The sequence below is a fragment of the Symphalangus syndactylus genome, chromosome 3 (assembly GCF_028878055.3).
Source record: "Symphalangus syndactylus isolate Jambi chromosome 3, NHGRI_mSymSyn1-v2.1_pri, whole genome shotgun sequence".
Taxonomy (NCBI): domain Eukaryota; kingdom Metazoa; phylum Chordata; class Mammalia; order Primates; family Hylobatidae; genus Symphalangus; species Symphalangus syndactylus.
Genome location: NC_072425.2, coordinates 142,088,059 through 142,105,648, shown reverse-complemented (window position 1 = coordinate 142,105,648; position 17,590 = coordinate 142,088,059). Strand labels below are relative to the sequence as shown.

At 52.1% G+C, this 17,590-nt stretch overlaps 1 protein-coding gene across 4 annotated transcripts in view; it reads right to left on the bottom strand.

The window, feature by feature from the left end:
* PKNOX2 (PBX/knotted 1 homeobox 2) overlaps nucleotides 1-17,590 on the bottom strand; it is a 290,540-nt gene that overhangs the window by 252,014 nt on the left and 20,936 nt on the right. For 2 of the 4 annotated variants that reach the window (XM_055273622.2, XM_055273628.2), the window contains exon 1: nucleotides 16,262-16,365. The exons of 1 other annotated variant lie outside the window; for it this stretch is intronic. The gene's annotated coding sequence lies outside the window, so the exon portion shown is untranslated. Of the gene's footprint in view, nucleotides 1-16,261; nucleotides 16,366-17,590 lie in introns of those variants that run through there. One more of the 4 variants, XM_055273626.2, reaches the window with a different exon arrangement.

Below are 17,590 nucleotides of genomic sequence, written 5' to 3'. Positions count from 1 at the left end.
ATGCATCTCACATTCTTGTCTTGTGCTATTATTTCACTTAATGTATAAGAGGATGAGTGTTGGTGAGAGATCACCTGGGTTCAAATCCTGGCTTCTCTTACTAGCCGTGTGGCTTTGAACAAGTTGCTAAACCTCTCTGTGCCTCAGGTGACTTAAATGTGAAAGAGGTATGGCAACATCCCCATAGAGTCATAGTGAGAACTGAAAGTTAATAGGCATAAAGTTTTCAGAACAGTGCCTGGTATGTGGTAAGCACTAGTTAATGTTTGCTAGCTTTATTTTAATGTTAATATCGGTGTTAGTAAGCATTGTCTCCCTAGCTAAACTAGAAGTTCCTGAAGTGCAAGACTAGAATCTGATACTTCTTGCATTCTCCACCTTAGGCAGACTCCACCAAGTCAGAGCTAAATAATCATTTCCTGTGGATTGACCTTGACAGAAAACATTCATTTTACCTCCTGGGAGAGAAGTATGTCTGCCTGTCAGTTGCCAATAGCTGCCTTTACCAACATCCCACAAGGTGGCCCAAGGAGCAGCACCAGAGATCTTGGAATGAAATTACAGCCCCTCAGGCCATGTGTCCCCAGGAGCAGAACACCAGGAAGCCAGAGACCGCAGAGCAAACCCCGTTTTTCCCCAGGAGCTGTGTCATGCAAAAAAGCCAAAGCTTCGTGAAGAGTCCTGGAGTAAATCCCAGAGGCTTTGGTTCTCATTCTGGCTCCGAGCTCTGTGACCTTTCACAAGCTCCTGAAGTACCTCCCTGGGCCTCTGTTTACTCAGTTGTTAAATGAGAGAGTTGCTCAAAGACCAATGACTTAGTTCCTTCCAATTCTGACATTCCATGAGTCAATTTCAGAGTAAGGGAAAAAGCATCTTTGAATGAACCTGACACATCATTTCACGAACAAACAGCTCTCCCCATTCATTCACTCATTCATTCATTCCACAAACATTGCCTGGGCTTTTACTACAGCCAAGTACTATTCCGGATTAGAGCAGAGGGGAAAAAAAAGAGACAGAATCCAACAATGGCTCTAAAGAAAAATAAAGATGAAAAGGGAGAGCCAGGGAGGGGACAAAAGGGATTTCATTTTAGATGGGAAATGAGGAAAGCCTCATTGAGATGATATTGGAGGGGAAACCTGAAAAAGCAAGCAAGCTAGCAAGCCACGCAGATATCCAGGGAAAGATGCTCCCGGCAGAAGGACCAGTACATGCAGGGGTCCTCAGGCAGGAGCATGCGTGGCTGTTTCAGTTACAACAGGGACATCTAGAAGACCTGTGTGCCTGGAGTGAGCAGGACAGTGACAGGACATGAATTGGGGAGGTGGAGATTCAGTCATGGGGAGGACTTTGGCTTTTATTCAATTACAAACCCAGATCATCTAAGCTTTAACGTCAATGAATTTGATGCCATTCACATATATGCTGAGGGCAAAATACCTAATGATTTGTTCATTTTTACCTCCACCCCCACCATCATGGATCTGCAATCTATTTATAATTTTTATTGTCATTATGTTCATTTCGGGGCAGAAAAACTGAGGCTTGGAAACATCTGTCTCTCTGTCCAGGACTATAGCCAAATGTTGGCCTGGTCTCCATTTCAGAATATCAGACTCGGTTTACCCACCTCTCCCCGCACGTGCAGCCCTGCTTCAGAGTCAGACTCCAGGGGTTCTCTCGCAAGCTCCTCTGAGGCACAGCTCAGTGACTCGCATCTGACCCGCCACTGTGCCCCAGCACCCCGGCTGCCTGTCAGCCCTTGCAGGCACAGCCCTTCCTCCGTGCTGGGGGCCTTCGACTCTATGCTCCCCCTGCCTGGGACGTGATTTTTCTTCCGTCTTTTCTCAGTTTTGCCTTATCTCCCTTCAGGCTCACCTCAAACATCACTCCCCTGGGAGGCCCTGCCCTGCTGTCTCCAGATAAAATCTTCCTGTTGAAGAATGCTCCCACAGCATTCCCACTCTTCTCCTCAAAGCCATATGTCACTCATATTCTCACATTTATTCGTGTGATTTTTACAAAGTAACGTCTCTGTTCGCCATCTAACTGTGAACCGTATCAGGATAGAAGCCACCTGAATTTGCTCACCTTTCTATCCCTGGCACCAAGATAATGCTGGGCACATGCTCAGGATACCTAATAAATACTTGAGGAATAAGTGAATGAAAGAATGAATAACTCCTCAGGCCTTCTGCTCATTAAGCCCAGGGGACACACGGTGGGACAAACACAGGATTCATTGGTTGGTTCTACGGGTGTGGCCAGAGCCATGAAACACATGGGAGAGGGCAAGGCTTGAAGGGGAAGGACCTGTGCCATCCAAGCACGACACCACACCGTGCACTTTACACGGGCTATCTCCTTTCATTGTCCCAGCTGCCACCTGAGTTGAGAATTACTGTACCAACTTACAGATAAGAGAACTGAGGCTCAGGAGGTAAGTTTTCCTGGGTCATATCGCAAGTGTTTCTATAGTTAAGCCCAGTCTTTGATTCTAAGGTCTATGCTCTTTCTGCTCTGCCCCAACTGCCCTGCCCTCGGCAGTTTTCTCTTTTCTTTTCTTTTCTTTTCTTTCTTTCTTTCTCTTTCTTCTTTTTTTTGAGACAGAGTTTCGCTCTGTTGCCCAGGCTAGAGTGTAATGGCACGATCTCTGCTCACCGCAACCTCTACCTCCCAGGTTCAAGCAATTCTCCTGCCTCAGCCTCCCGAGTAGCTGGGATTACAGCATGTGCCACAATGCCTGGCTAATTTTGTATTTTTAGTAGAGACGGGATTTCTCCATGTTGGTCAGGCTGGTCTCGATCTCCCAACCTGAGATGATCCGCCCACCTAGGGATCCCAAAGTGCTGGGATTACAGGCGTAAGCCACCACGTGCCCTGGGCAGTTTCTAACCCTCTGCCACTGATATCCTGTGTGACCTTAGGTAAGTTACTGTCCTTCTCTGAGCTTCAGTTTCCCCATATATAAAATACAGTGGTTGGGATGGATGGATGGATGGATGGATGGATGGATGGATGGATGGATGGTTTCATGTGTCCTTTCTAGTTCTGAGATGTTCTGACTTGAAGATTCTATGCTTCTAAATTTATAAAATCAAAAAATGAGCATTAAAGTACCTTGCTCAATGTCAAAACACAGTAGACAATTCATAAATGTTCATTTCCTCCCTCTCTCCCTCCCTTCCTTCCTACTCCCTATTACAAAGATTCTCTGCTTCACAGCCCTCCTTGAGGCCACCTATGCTGTCTGGTTCTTCCAAGACACCCAGAGCACTGCTTCCCCTGCTTCTGCAAAGCCTCCCCAGGCTCTGACATTGCTGTCCCAGCCAGCTGAGGATCCTTGGTCAGCCGCTCTAGCTGTGCTTCCCAGAGAGGCCCACAGCCCACAGCCTTCCTGCTTGCACTCCCTCCTGCCTCCTGCCTCCTGCCTCCTGCCTCCTGCCTCCTGTCTCTGAAGGGGTACCTGGGTCCCGTGCAGCACTGTGGGGAGACAGAAGGAAGTGACGGGAAAGGAACTCACGCATATGAGAACCTTCTGAGGCCAGGACTGGAGCAAGATCTTTGCTGTTACCTTACTGAATCCCCTGCACAGGGACATTGTTACTCTCATTTCACAAAAGGGAAGAAATTAAGGCTCAAACAGGTTAAGAAGTTGCCCAGGATCACATAGCCAGGACGCAGCAGAAGCTGGGCTTTAACCCCTGCCTGCCTGACCCCAAAGCATGTACCTTTTGCTAACTCTGAGGATGCCTGAACCCTAGGCAGGAGGCCACTGGCTTTCCTTTTCACATCTGTGTAACTGGATTTATAGCCCTTGTCCCTTAAGCTCATCAGTCTCTCTCTAACCTCCACCTGCTGCCTCTCCTCGTTGCCCCCCTCCAAATTACAAGACTGCAAAATATTCACAAATTTTCCTCAGTGTTTCCAAAGGGAAGATACAGCCCTGGTCCCTGCACCAAGTCCTCAAAAGACATTGTCAAGTGGACTCCCTCCCATGTAGGGGAAGAGGCCAGATCTGCCAAAGGCTTTTGGTAATAAATATAGTCCCCCCGTGGCTGGTGCTGAGCAAAATGGGCTGAGTCAGTTCTACCCCTGTCACAGTTGCTGCCCATGAGGGCTTTCCAGAAATCAGACTCAGGTAAGACGTGAACATGAACATTGCAAGGAAGCCCTAGGGTATCACCAGGGCCCTAACTGGGGCTGTAGGAATAATGCGGAAGGGATGCCTGCATTTTCTAAAAGCTCCCCTGAAAACCATGTCCTCAAGGAGCACAGGATGGCAGAGGAGGGGGACAGGGGATGTGGGAATTGCATCCTGCTCTGTGATGCAGCCGACAGGGAGGCTCAGATGAGAGCAGAATCCCTGGCAGCATTCTCCTGGTGCCCAGCTGTCTTCCTCTCACCTTGTTCTGCCCTTGCCTGGGATGGAAAAGAAGATGCTGGGGAAGAAGGGGTTGGTCAACTCTCTCCCCAGGAAGGGCCCCACAGGAGGGACAAAACTCAGCATGAGGTCAGGCCAGGCCAGCCCCAAGGTGACTAGAGTTCATGGGCCTACTCTTACCTAGTTCACGGCAAGTCTCCTGTCATGCCTTAGCTTAAAGCTTACTTCCTCCAGGATGTGCTCCAAGATCCTCCCAGACCCCCACAGTAGGTCATGCTCCCTGCCGAGGCCCTCATGGCTTCCTGGACTTCTGGATGGCTCTTGTGGTTTAACTAATTACCCACGGAACTTGAACGTCTTCCTCTCCCATGATCTGTGAGCCCTCCCGGCAGGAACCCATCTGTCTAGTTCACGGTCATATCCCTAGCACCTCCGCAGGGTCTGACACATAGAAGACACTCAGTAAAAATCTATCTAGTGAATGTGACTAGCAAGGAGGGAGCCAAGGCCTGCTTCAAGCCAACAGGACCTGGCAGAGGCCAACCCCCTCCTCACCCCAGACCCCTGACAGCCTCCCACACTGGATTAGATGGGAAAACCTACTCGAGAACAACCACAAGCACTTTGGAGGCCCCAACTCCGGTTGGTTGACTCAGCTTGAATTGGCAAAACCACCGGGTGCTCAGGAATCCCAGGGGGACTCATGCCTGCCCCAGCCATAAGGAAGTCATGGAAAGCCACCCTGCCAGCTTTGAATCATCTAAACATGGTTGTCATCACGCTGTGAGTGAGTATGAGAAGGCGTGTGAATTTGTGTGTATACTCTATTTTAAACTAATAAGAAATATACAGTCTGTGCCAACCAATTTTCTCCCCCACGTATTACATGCAAGGCACGGTGTAGGCGCTGTCATTTATGTTTATACAACATGTATAACACATCCACATACATTAACTCACTTAATCTTCCCCACAGCCCTGACAGTAGGTGTTATTGCCACTAGTTGACTGATGGGGAAAGTGAGGCCAGCTCTGACAGTCCCACAGTGAGCAGAGGGCTCTACCAAGGCCCACACCCATACCTGCTGCTTGTTCTACACTGGCCTGCCTCACTCACAGCTGGGTGACCTTGGGCAAATTCTCTTACCTTCTCTGAGCCTCACTTTCCTTCTTGGGTCTACATCGATGACTCAACAAAATAGTGGTGACAGCCCCCAGCACAGGGCCCAGCACAGAGCCTACCACATAGCAAAGGAGCCTCCACTTATCTGTGGCCTTCATGCTGGAGGTCTTGCACAGCTACCCAGAAATCACAGAGCTCAGGGAACATCCTTCTCCTGCCTTTACCTGCAAACTAGCTGTGGCAGCCTGTCTCCCCAGAGCTCAGTTCCACCACGGCCATGCCAGGGCCACCAGAACCAGGACTCTGTGCAGCAGAAATGCTGGGAAGTTCCCATCGCCCCTGCCAGCAGCCAATGGTGCTCCATGGAGGACTGCCTGGGACTGAAGCTCTCCTTCCTTCCTTCCTTCCTTCCTTCCTTCCTTCCTTCTCCTCAAACCCAGTGGAAATGACTTTGAAAAGTATTCCAGGAGACCAGATGTCCAGCTTGGAAAGGGGCTCCCTCTACAATCTAGAAGTCAGCAAGAGTTAGCAGTCCCCCATCCTGCTGCCACTAAGGGCTCTCATGAATGGAGGTGACTTCTCAAGGGGTGCTATGCCAGTGCCGGAGACTAAGTCAGGTTCCTTGGAAACAGGCTTCGGGGAAGGCTGGAGGAATACTTTTGAGCTCCTTGACTTTCCTCCAGAATCTGTCTCACAAGTCAAGAGGGCCCCAGGGGACCGCTGCCCTACTATGAAACCAGTGGTCTCCTCCTAGAGCTGGAGGGTGGGGGGCAGAATGGGAGAGGGGCTGGGAGAGGAGCTCCTTCCACCACCGCTATGTGGGCCACAGGGGAGCAGCGGTCTTGAGTTCCCACTCTGCCAGGCTCTCCTGCCTGATTTCTGTCCCCATGACCCTCCTGGAAGCTGGGGGACTCTGCAGGGTCCCTCTCAACAAGCACTCTCCCAGCCCCTGCAGACAAATAAATGAGGCCAGCTACCTCTGCAATAGATCTTCCCACCCGCCCACCTGCCTGGAGGTAGACAGGCCTTCCCACTGCTGGGCTAGGTGTCCTCTGGTGTCCTATCGCCTTCTACAAACTCATGGTGCCTGATGGACCTCGCATGTACAGCCCATACAGTCGAAGAATAGACTCGAAATGGGCCTTGAAGGGGTGAAGGATAACCTGCTCGTTGTATAAAATGACGGTTCTGAAATCCAGAGAAGCTCAGAGATGAGTCAAAGTCGCATAGCTTGTTCTCAATTTCACGTGCGTTTTGTTTGGTCTCCTCGTCAAAAATATGTAGTTCCTAGAGGACGAGGCCACTGAGTGTTCCCCACAGCATACTAATGGGCACTAATTAAATAGTGGGTTCAGGCCACACCTGTTGACAGGTGGATTCTTAGGAAGGAAATGAGAATGAGAACAAGCACCTGTTGCCCCTGGACCTGGGGCATACACTTGACTCTCTGGGTGTCTGTCTCCCTGCCCTGGACCTGGAGATAGAACTGACAATCTCCACAGAGGAACGTCTCTTGGGAAGAAGGCAGGACAGCTCCTCAGAAGGAGGGGTCACATCACATTCAGACCTAGCACAGGACTTGGAACAGAGGAGCATCCACTCCTTAACAATGCACTGTGGACTGAGGACCGTGAGGGGAAGCTCTGGGGTAGGGCTCACTCGCCACTACTCCAGCACAGACCCATTGTGCTACACTGGAACCCAGAGAGACTGTGCCCTCCCCTTACCTAATGGGAATTAGACAGATGCTACCACTAACGGGAAAACTCCCCTTGGTGTCTGTCGGGCTTGACATCTGTCTGGATTGTGAGCTGATGACCACAGGCATGAGACCCCGAGGGAATTCTTTCCACCCAGGGGTCCAGCTTACGCCCCACCTGAGACTGAAGACTTCGTGGAAGTAAAAAACAGATCTTCTAGACTTTGGTTTTCACAACAGTAGCTCTTCCCAGCATTTGCCAAAGACTTGAGTAATGGAGGAGATGAGTTTAGCTGGTTCTTTTATGAAAGATCTCGGGAGAGGAATAGGTAGGGCTCAGGAGTGGCTTGTGTTGTCTCCAGAAGGCTAAAGGAAGAACCATCATTGTAGAAGATAGACCTGGGCTACCCTAAATAATGTGCTCCATTGCTACACACAGATACATCTGCACCCACTTCCTGGACCTGCCACTTTAGCCACTCTCTGAGCCCCAGTTTCTCTTACCTATAAAATGATACGATGCCCATTTTACCTGCTTCACAAGGCTAAGAGGATCACACAAGGGCATGTGAGAATGAGCTTTATTAGGAGAGAAGACTAATATTTATTCACCATGAGCTCGCCATGTGCCAACCACTTACAGATGTTTTCTTCCAGAGTTTTCACAGCAGTCTTAAATATGCTTGGTAGTATTATTATCCTCACCTATAAAGCCAAGAAAACGGAGGCTCAGAGAGGTTAAGCAATGTTCACACTGCTTAGCTGTAGTAGAACCAGGGTCAGAACCCAGAATCTGACTCCAAAGCCTGTGTTCCTTCCCCTAGCCCCATGCTATCTCAACAAGAAAACGTTGCTTTTTATGAAGAAGCCAGTGAGTCTTCAGACTGAAATTGCTGCCTCATGGAGCCAACCCCCATTGCTAGGACACATCCATTTGTCCAAGGCAGGCCATCAGAAGGGTCAGAACCAACCCCCAGCCCCGCACTGTCCTTAAGACTCTATACCACAGGGGCCAAGCCCCTGCAGTCTGTTGAGTGTCGTCATGATTCTTTGCTTGGATTTGTGGCTGTGGCGGTGGTTTTAATGATTGCCTAGCCATGAAGCCATGAAGCAATCCAATTGGGAGGAAACACAGAATCATGGAACTTTGAGTAGATGGGGACCTCTGAGAGCAAGTTCAGGCTCCTCATTGGATAAGTGAGGATGCTGACATCCAGAGAAGGTAAGTCCCTTGTTGAAGGTCACACAGTCAGTCAGTGGCTGAGTCCACAGTGGAATCCACCATCCTCAGACTATCAGTCCCTACCCCATTCTCTCCACCATCCCAATCACCCTGATATCAATCAGCTTCATGGTTCCTGAGACAGAAGAGGGCTGGATGTGGGCCTATAGTCTCTGCTCTCTCTGCTTAGGGAAAAGGGGGATCTTAGATAAGACAGCCATGTTGCAACCAGGAGTGAAGCGAGTTTGTGTGTCTCTTGCACCAGCTCATTAGTCTAAGTTCTACCCATTGAGAAGCCAACATGGAAAGGTCTGCTCAGAAATCCCTCAGTGTGTAAGGGAAACTGGACCCCAACAAGGAGGCCTACCTGGTGCTCCTGGGGCAGGGACAGCCCACTTCTGGCCACCTGGGATAGGCAGAGGGGGCTGAGCTCCTCCTTCTAGTCCAGGCTGCTCCCTTGCAGTCCCCAGGACAGCGCAGAGCCCTATGATCTAGGAGGCTGATGTTTCACTCCCTCGCTGGCCAGCTGCACAGCCAGTCCTCCTCTAACACTCTGCAGAGGCTCCCTTCCTCCCATAAGTCTACCCTGTGACTCCACTCTGTCCTGGTCACTCCACATCCTGCCCCACTGTTGCCTCCTGTGGTTAACACCTGGTTGGTGGCTTTTTCCACGTCACCTCTCTGTCCATCATCTCTCATGTCTATGTGTTATATGTGCCCCCTCTACTGTTAACCCCAAACAGCCCTCATCCCCAAAGTGTCCTCAGGGTCTGTGTACCTGTTTTCTATTGCAGCCTCTGCCAGGGTTGTGCACAGCGGGCAGCACCAGGCCACAACATTGACTGGCTATTTGTGCAACGCTGGTTGAAGGTGCCAGTGACCTGGGAAAGGGCCCAAGCCAGGTTCTGGGGAAGCAAAAGGAAAAGGAAAGGGATAATCCTCCAACTGGATCATCAGCTCCAAAATAACACGACAGAGGAGAGTAAACCATGATTGAGCCTCTCTTCTGTGCCAGACACGGTGCTAGGGACTTAACAGATGCCCTCTCAACAGTCCTACGAGCTATGTGCTTTTACTTCCCAATTTACAAATGGGGTAACTGAATTGAAGATGTTAAGCAACTTGTCTAGATCCGTATGACAGGTAAAGAGCAGGGCTAGGCTCTAAACGAAGTTTTGCCTGATGCTAAATAAAGCCCATACTCAACACTGCCCCCACCACAAGCAAGCTCCTTGAGGACAGGCTTCAAGTCAATGTCTTGGCTTTGTTTTTGCTGCTGTCTCCTCAATGCCTAGGACTGTGCCGGGGACATAGGAGATGCTCTATAAATATTTGCTGAATGGAAGAACAAAGGGAATGGGTGAATGCCATGCTGCCCCTCCCCAGCAAGGCAGGAGGACACCTGCCCATGATGCCAGATTACTGGGTTCTATTTCCAAGAATCTTCAACAACTATTTGTTCCCTCTCTACTAGGTTTGGGATGGCGGTGTGAGTAGAGGCATAAATTGAACACAAAAGACTACGTCCTAATGAGGTGGAGGATTTACAAGCCTCAGTGCCCTGTGACCTGCTGCTTCTGTGACCGCTTTCTGGCCCATCTGGATCTGGCCCCTCCTCCACCCCAGCCTCCCCCCTCCCCCACTGGGCACCCCCACTGCCTTGACTGAGCTGTACTCAAATTGGCCACGTTCCTACTAAGCAGAGAACTAACAGTTACGCCACCCACCCCGGCCCTATCCGAACTCTCCAGAGTCTGCTCTGGGCCCCAGGGCCAGCTGCTTTTCTCCACATTCCAGCCAAAAATAATACAAGAACGAAGCTGTTTGGTGGAGACTTAATCTAATCTTCATTGCTTCAGTTTTAAAATATCCTGCCTGGTTTAGGGTTTCTTATTACACACAGGGATGTGTTTTTAGTGAGATAGGTCTTAGCAGAAACGTCCTTCTCGTAATTAGAAACCCAGGCAGGCCAGGCCTGCAGTGAGGCATCCAAGCCAAACAGCAGATCCCCTTGAAGACAACGCGTTTGCAGCAAGCTCTTCTCAAGCTCTGCTTGACCGCGTGAGATGAACTGAGCTGTCCTGGGCTTGCTTCTCCCTCTCTCCTGGGGGTTCTGGATGGGAGGAAAAGCTGGAGTTCAGGTAGAAAGACTGTGCCCTCCAACTGTTGCTCCCTCAACCCCCAGCGCTGTCTCCCACCCCCAATCAAAATGGAGACTAAGATGTTGCCTGTGATTGGCTGAGAAGGATATGAGGAGGAAAATTACCCCAAGGAATCCCCAAAGACTAGGGAGTATTAAAGACAAGCATTCCACCCGAGCCGCGTCTCCAGGATCAGAGCTAGCTTTTACAAATCAGACACCGGAACAGAAGGAGTCTACGAGCGCGCACACGGTTTTGTGTAAGTGCCGGGTGTAACTTCTTGGGCTTTCTGGCCCAGAATCTGCTTTGATCTGCCAGCAGAGACTGCTAAGAGAGGTTCAGGCCGTGGCTAGCTCCAGACCAGCACCCAAACCCCGCAGCCGACCAGACGTCACACACACCAGTCAGGGCTCAGGCCTTGCCTCCCCAGTGGAATAAAGAGAAGGGGCTGCATTTCTGCTAAGTCAGATTCTGCATTCATCTGATGCATGAAAGCTATTCCAGGTAACCATTCGGAAGAAGCGGGCTGGATCCCCCAACTCAGCCAAAATTGCCCCTCTTGGTAAAGTGTAGATGGTTTTTGGAATCACAGCAGGCCTTTCAAATTCTAGGATGTAATGCAAGGCAGGAATGCAGCCCCTTTACTATAGCATAAGAACTCCTGAGAGTTGTGGGGAAGGCCCTGGAGCCAGGTGAGGAAAGAAAACACACCGCAGAATGTGACTTTGCTGCTGAGAAGCCTCTATCTCCCATTTTCCTTACTCAGAGCGCAGCCTGTGCTTGATCCAAACCCGTCCTCTCACCCTAGTGAGAACTGTGTGTGATACATTCCACTTTACGGATGAAGAAACCAAGGCCCAGAAGCCAGATGACCCACTGGAGTCATGCAGGCCAGGCAATAACAGAGTCAAAAGAGACCAGGCCACTGAATTTCAGCCTAAACACTAGCTCAGCATGCTGACCTGCCAACCTTGATTATCTGCCCACCACTTCCCTCCCTCCTTCCTCCCTTTCCCACCAGGTATTAGATTTAATTAAATTAGCAGATCCCCATCGCAACAATCCTGGCCATGCTGCCTGGATAGAACCCAGCCCGTGGAGCTCCTCCCTCTAAATTCTGCTTCTCAATATATAATTCAATCTTCAATAAGTCACGGATCTCACGTGAAGTGTTTTATACAAAGCATGGTGTGTTGGCTAGACTCAGGCTAACGGTGGTTCATGATGATTTCATTTTCCATTAGAACTTCCTCAGTTTTTCCTCTGCAGCATCATTTTCACCCTCTCCATACTCAGATCTGCGTTTTGTTTGATCCAGACACTTGGCTTCACATGCCGTCACCTCCAGCAATTGCATCACACGTTTATATATATCTTACAGCATCGCAGCCTTGTGCCACACAGCGTAGGAAAAAGGAAAACTCATAACAGCCTTTCTCACCCTCCTCGAACTAATTTAGAAAATGTGCTCCAGATTAAATAAATCGGGAACAAAAGTCTGAGATTAGAGATAGAATTTCAGAAAGGAGGGAGGGGGAAGCTAAATAAATAGCAAGGAAATCTTGCAACATGTTGGAAGCCTATAAATTTTATTGGTTGTTTCTTTAATAAAAACAAATTCAATTGCTAACAACACAGTATTATTAAGCCTCTAACATTTAAACATCTAATTTCCCCCTGCTCTGCTGCTGTTTACATTGCACGTTGGATTCACGGAAGGTAAGGAAGTCAGGTCCATCGGTTTGGTTTGATTCCTAAACCAAGCTAATAGAGACCCCTTTAAAATCCAGCCGTTTTGCTTTCTAGGCATGCCTTGGTCTGTAATGAGTTACAGCCCAGGTTGAAGATGGACATGGCAGAAAGAAATTTAACACACACTCTGGTGCACCCATAAACTTCAAGGCCAAGGGAGAGGAGGTATGTTTCCAGTTAAGCTAGAACTCCATGAATTCAGGATTCTCCACTCACAAGACAGTAATTCTCCTTATTTCATCACTAACTTACTTCAAATGTGTTTATACAATTTATTGCTACTGAACTTCCAGGCAACTGGTGTAGAGTTAATGAAACCCAGCTTGGAGAAGCTTTGAGCTTTGAACAACTAACCACAGTTTAAATGGTTATGACATGCGGTCAAAGCCACAGCCTGAGCCCACTGCAGTTTCTGTGTTAGGACCTAGTCAAAATCCTTGTCATCTCACCTTTTGTGCCAAACAGATTGAAAAAGCAAAAAGCACTGAAAAACAGCCTGCCTTGTTCCTTCTCAAGGTTCCCAGCCATTTAAACACATTTATCTTACTAAATGCGAGGCAAAGCCCCTCCCCCAGTCCCAAGTAAATATTTTAGTTGCAGTTTGAATTGGCAGCTGGGCTGAAATCCTGAAATCCAGTTTGGGTTTAACTGAACAGGGGTCAGGCCTACCTAAAGCAATGCTGGGAGAGGCTGCTAGGGAGGCACCAAGCAACATTTAAAGGCAGACTCAGTGAAAGCCCAAAGGCAACACGAGAATGAACAGATGAAACCGGACTGGAAAAGAAGCAAACTCGTCTTTCAGAATCACTTGGACATTAACTTTTATTAATTCTCATTGTCACATGGCGCCCTCCCCCAAGCTCTGTCCATGTGGGAACTCCAGCAAGCTCCCTCTTTTTAAACAGGCCCGTTTTGGAAGAGTAAAGGGGAGGTACTGGATTTGCCACTGCCGCACAATAAAAGCCCCTTTTGAAAGCAGCACTTTCATTAACTTAAAGCAATCTATAGACTTAAAAGCAGAGAGCAGTAAACTCCCAGAAAGGATCATAAAACAGCCAGTCTCAAGTTGGGTATACTTCAGTGCAATTCGCACGAGGCATTTTACTGTGAGCGGTGGTCGGGCCCATCTCCCTCCGGTAACCCCCTGCCCCTTATTCTGAGCAGCCTCTCTTTCTCTTGGCTTTCAAGCCTTTCCCGCTCACAAAGGGGAGGCGGTGACCAGGGAGTCTCCGTGGGGTCACGGCTCCCTCCCCCCTCGGGCTCTCAGCGGGAGAGAGCTCTCACGAATTCCAAGCCTACAAAACAACAGCCTTGGAGCTCCACGGCGGCAGTCGCCGCGCCCCGGGCCGCCGAGGCCACTCGTGGGTTGTGGGTCGTGCGTCTTCCGTGCCCTGTAAGGACTGTCTGGCTCTCCCTGCCAGGGGTGCAGGGGGCTGGGATGGTGGATTTAATACTAACAGGAGGAAATCTCAAATCTTCCTCCCCTCAATGCCCTCCTCCCCCCGCTCCCACCCCCCCCCCTCCCCACACACACACTCTTTCTCTAGATGCCCAGAGAGTAACCTACCTCCCTGGTCGGGACCCCTTCCCACCCCACACCCCAGAGCTAGGCCCAAGCTATGGGGATGCAGCCTGAGTGGGAGATTATGAGACCAGAAACGGGACCCTCCCTCCCCGCTTCCACCAAGGTCCTGGGGCCTCCGAAGGCCAGAACGGCAGAGAGAGCAGGAGGGCAGGGGCAGGGGCTTTCGGTAATAAACCGTGTTATGTTTGAACACCATCATTCTCAGATTTGGGGCGGGGAGGATTGTCTAATCTGCCTAAAATGCGAAGCTTTTGGCTGCCACCAGTTATAGAGCATTTGAAACCCGAAAAGCTAACATCCTGAAGTCTCCGGACAGGAGAGATGACAGTAGGGCTCTCCAAGCTTCCTCCTCTCCCCGGCGCACCAAAGGCCGGGTTTGTGGGCTTCTCAGTCCGGCGCTGGTAAGCACAGGAAGCTGCTCCAATCAGGGCACTGGAGTTCGAGCCGGTCCTACCCAGGGCCACAGCCAGACTCCTCGGCCCACTGTGGCACCTCGCTGCTAGCTCTGCCCCCCTCCCTTCATCGCAGGCCGCGGCCCCTGCGGGCCACCGCTCCCGCCCTGCCGCGCTGCGCCCGCAGACCCAAGTGGCTCCTGGAGCACTCCAAGCCGCCTGGGTCGGGTCCTCCGATCCACTCCCAGCCCCGCGAGGCTGCCCTGCCGCTTCGCCCAGAAGGTCTCTTCGATCTGTCCTCTTCCATGAATCGCTCTCCTACGACAGGGTCCTGTGTGGCCCAAGTCCTCTCCTCCTAAAGAAACACTTTCGGGGGGAAGCAGCAAAAATTCGGGGCTCCCCTGCCATGGCTCAGATCAACTACTTTCATCGCCTACCTAAACGCTTTTTCACACGCGGAGCTGCAGGACCCCTCGTGCGACCCTCCCCAAATTCCAATAGCTTCCGCCACAAGAAAAAGCTGTGATCCTGTTACTGAATCCTAAAAACGCCACCCGTTCCTCCAGCCCCCAACTCCGACCTCCAGCCCTCTGCTCTGGCCGACGTGTAAACTACCTATCGGCCCTTCAATCCCGATTCCGTAAACAGTCTGGATCCTATAAACCAAACTCTCGACTGGTCCTAAAACCCAGCCCTAATTCAGGCCGATCCACAAGCCCCTACCCCTCAATTCCCAACCCGAGTCTCCCCACCGCGCAGAAACCCCCGGCTCCCCCGTGAAGAGCCCCGGGAAAGGGCGGCCCATTTCGCTCGTTTCTTCCTGGGGATCGGGAGCCAGGAAAGCCCCGTCACCTAATCCGAAAGAAATGCAAACTTTGAGCGGCAGATTCTGGACCCTGCACCATCCCCCTCAGCTCTCCGCTCTCGACCGCTTTCCGTCCCCTCTTTTACGAACTCATCCCCTAGTTCTCGAGCCAGAAGGGCTCCCGATTCCCAAGCCTCGCGCGGGCCCCTACGCCCGCCTCACCAAAGATCCCCAACAATCATGGAAAGCCGGTGACCCTACACATTCTCGCTCCTCCCTGGGTGAGGGTCCCTGCGCGTAGTCCCTCGGATCCTGGCTTCCCGGACCCCGCCGGTGTTCCCCTGTCTCCACTGATCCGTCTGCAAACCCCCATTCGCCCTGCCTCCCCAGGCCGCGGCCGCGGCTCCTAGACTCCTCCGGTCACCTGGCCCCAGCCTGGGACCGCTCCCGCCTCCAGCCGCTGGAAAGCAGCTCCAGGCTGGTGGCGCCGAGTAAGCGCCGGCCCCAAGGACGCCCGAAGCCGGGAGAAAGAGAACCTGGAGCCTGCCCGCGGTTTCCAGCCTCGCCCCGCGGAGCGCCCGGCCGGGAGCCTTCTGCACACGGGCTCCGGCCGGCGTGCCTGTTCCTATTCTCGGGTCCCCTGGCGCTCCCGGCGCACAGCTCCCCGCCCGCCCGCTATGGGGTTGGGCCCGCGGCGATCCGAGTCCGCAGCCTAGCTCCTTGCACCCGCGGACAATGCGCGGCCGGCCATGGGCCCAAGCGCGGCGAGGCGGCGGCGGCGGCGGGGCTGAGCGCTGGCCGGGCAGGGGAGCGGGCGGCCCGCGGGGCTCTCGCAGCCTCGGTGCCCGGCCTCGCCGCCCCTCGCGCTGCTCCGCTCCGCGCTCTCCCGGCGCTTCCCCAGCTTCTCTCTGCACGCTCCCGCGGTCCCTCGCTGCTCCCTGCCTCCCTCCTCCCTGCTGCCTCCCTCTCTCTCCTCCCTGCTGCCTCCCTCTCTCCCTCTCTCCTCCTTGCCCTGTCGCAATGAATAATACTCTGGCTTGGGGACTGGAATAAAACACACGCGCTCTGAGGCAGCCGCCCGCAGCAGCAGCCGCCGCCGCGCCGCCGCCGCCGCCTGCAAAAGCGTCTCTGACATGGAAATGAATGACAGCTTACCTGATGCCAATCTTCATCAGACTGACACCGGCGTGACAACACAGCCTATACTTCCCAGCACTGCTCGGGACGTCAGCGGCACAGGGACCCGCCCCCCGGACCCCCCCTTCACACACCTCCCCTCTCCCCACTCCCCCTTTCTCCCCACCCCCCATCACCCCCACCCACTCCCGGCCGGGCCGCTGCCAAGTCGGAGGAGCCGCTGGAGTGTCTCCCTCTACTGGAGGCTCTTGGGCGGCGGGCGCGGGCCTGCTCCTGCGGCGGGGAGGCGGGCGGCCTGGAGAAGCGGCTCCACTAGCGAGAAGCCTCGGATGGGGAGCGCGGTGTACCCCCAGGAACTCAGGAGCACCCTCCCTCCCCCAAGCCAAGTCCTCCTTAGCGAATAACCGGGGCCGAGTTCCAAGATATCACCGGTGCTGAGGGGACCGAGATGAGGTGAGATTTTCTGTGGACCCCAAGAGAACTCCCCAGAAATGATGAAACTTAAAACGGGCAAGAAATCCTTCCTTCCACCAGCACTCCCCCTCCCCCTTTTCCTGCCTGGCTGGCCTCATTTTTGTGATTGCATTTGAATAATTCTCATTACCCTGGCCCCAGAAAAGGTGTTCAGATGACACTCTGGTTAGTTATTCCTGGTCTCAAGAGCTTTTTCTGCTGTGGGCTTCCCGGGGTGTCTGGTTCAAGGTGGGGCAGAGGGAGAGAGGAAAGAGTGGAGAGGCTTTGTCAGTAAAGCACTTCTTTGCAAATGTCAAGCAAGCCTGTTCTAAGCCACTGCTATTTTCATTCTAATAAAAAGTCCTCAAGAAATTCAGTGAGTTCCCAGACTTCTAGGGGCTGGGGTGCAGTCATATAAAGGGAAAGACCAGCTGGGCTGTTTCAGCCTGGGCCTGCTGGGGTGGCTTCATCTACATCAGGGAGGAAATGGGCTCCTTAGGTGCCATCTACAGTGGAAGACAAAAGCAGGCATGTGTAGACCCACAAGTGCCTCCATTCACTCAACGGAGATCACAGTCCTACTAAGAGCCACACACTGGAGCACGCATGCTTGCTTCCACAACTTAGCACATGGCCCTCCACATAAAGGGACGAGAGAACCCCTTCTGCCTCTGGAAGTTTGCTTCTTGCTCCCCATAAAGGAGCCCTTTCAGCCAGTCAGGCAGCCATTGATCCTCTGACCCCAGGCCAGGCAGGGGGCCTGGATGAAGCCCAGACAAAGACACCGACATAAGCGGGAAAGCAGAAAGTGAAACCCAGCCGCCGGGTTTTCAGTAAAAAATCTGACCCAAGGAGTCGAAGGCTGCCCCTGAGCTCTTCTCAGGCCTCTGGGTC